Genomic DNA, 2,042 nt, shown 5'->3' with positions numbered 1-2,042 from the left:
TCCAAGAAGAACTAGTGGCCTCTCCTTAATAATTACAGCCTCTCCTTCAGCACGTGCCTTGGCTATGTTCAGTTCCTTAGCACTCCTTTTCTCTACAGACTGTGTATTTTATATTTCTTTTTGTCCCACCTGCTCTTTTTCATTGTATAACTATATGAGTTATCAGTAATAACTATGCTTCAGACTCAATGTTATGCTGTCTTGAAGTTTTCTCTGCCAAAGAAATTCATTTATTACTTTAAAATTTAGCCCTGGGCTAGTTTTTAGGATGCAAGCAGAAGGCAGCCAGATTCTTAACCAAAATATTATATGAACGAGTTCATAATACAGTCTGTGCTTTCTCTGAAATTTCTTGAGCTGAGCCTCCACAGTCCTCAGTACTCTCAGCAGCACAGTCTTCTAGGCACTTACTAGAATGGCATGTGAAATTCTGCTAATAGCATTTAATGGGTCTTCCAGTCTGAAGTTCAAAATCTTCCACATCCCTCCAAACACAAGTCAAAACAACAAACATGGTCAGGTTTTTCACAAGGAACACCCCACTTCTGGTTGGAGCCTAGCCTTCAATGGCTAACCCATCTCTCCAGCTCACAATACCCAACTTTTGCATCAGTTACCTTTCTACTACTGTGATAAACTCTCATAACCAGAAGCAACTTAAGAAAAGGGTTTCATGTTGCTTACAGTTGCAGAGGGTCAGCATCCATAATGGTGGAGATAGCATGCCAGCAGGCAGCTGAAGCAAAAAGCTTTGTGATCACACTGTATCTGAATACCAGGAAATGGGGAGATCAAAGTGAAACTAGAGTGACTTAATAAACTCTCAGCAAGACTCCTCATCCTAAAAGTTCTCCAACTTCCCTAACAGCACCATGAATTGGAGATCAAGTGTCTAAATACATAGATTTATTTAAAAAAAAAAAGAAAAAAGAAAAATCTCTGACTGAAGAGATGGCTCAGCAGGTGAGAGTAGTGACTGTTCTTTCAGAGGTCCTGAGTTCAATTCCCAGCAACCACATGGTAGCTCACAACCATCTGTAATGGGATCCAATGCCTTTTTTCTCTCGTGTGTCTGAAGACAGCTACTATATACTCTTACATAAAATAAATAAATAAATCTTTTAAAAAATTCTTTTCTCATTTAAACCATCACAAGCCGTGTCCTAGTTAGGGTTTCTGTTGTTGCACTGAAACACCATGACGAAAAAGGAAGTTGGAGAGGAAATGGTTTATTTGGCTTACACTTCTAGATCATGGTTCATCACTGAAGGAAGTCAGGACAGGAACTCAAGCAAAGATGAAACCTGAAGGCTGGAACTGATGCAGATACTATGGAGGAACGCTGCTTAATGGCTTGATCATCATGGCTTGCTCATTTTCTTAGTTAGAGTTTTACTGCCGTGAACAGACACCATGACCAAGGCAACTCTTATAAGGACAACATTTAATTGGGGCTGATTTACAGGTTCAGAGATTCAGTCCAGTATCATCAATGCAGGAGCATGACAGCATCTAGACCAATATGGTGCAATGGGAGCTGACTGGGGGTTCTACATCTTCATCTGAAGGCTGCTAGTGAAAGACTGACTTCCAGGCAGCTAGGAAGAGGGTCTTAAAGCCATGCCCACAGTGACACGCCTACTTCAAGGCCACACCTCCAAATACTGCCACTCCCTGAGCCAAACATATTCAAACTTCTACACTCAGCCTTCTTTCTTATAGAACCCAGGATCACCAGCTAGGCATGGAACCACCCACAATGGGCTGGGCCTTCCTCCATGGATCACTAACTGAGAAAAATGCCTTACAGCTGGATCTCGTGGAGGCATTTTTCCACTGAGGATCCTTTCTGTCTGGAGACTCCAGCTTGTGTTAAGCTGACACAAAAAAAAAAAAAAAAAAAAAAAATCATGGACACATGTGTGCTCACACACATACATATGCATATGCACTGATGCATGGGTGAACATCCTTGTGTGCACACTCCTTGTCTCTTGATGTGGGGTAGCATACAATACCTCAGGAATCTGCTAGCAAGAAAA

This window comes from Mus caroli, chromosome 3 (assembly GCF_900094665.2).
Source record: "Mus caroli chromosome 3, CAROLI_EIJ_v1.1, whole genome shotgun sequence".
In the NCBI taxonomy this organism is placed as follows: domain Eukaryota; kingdom Metazoa; phylum Chordata; class Mammalia; order Rodentia; family Muridae; genus Mus; species Mus caroli.
The sequence above is the reverse complement of the archived record's forward strand: the minus strand, read 5'-3'. Positions refer to the sequence as shown.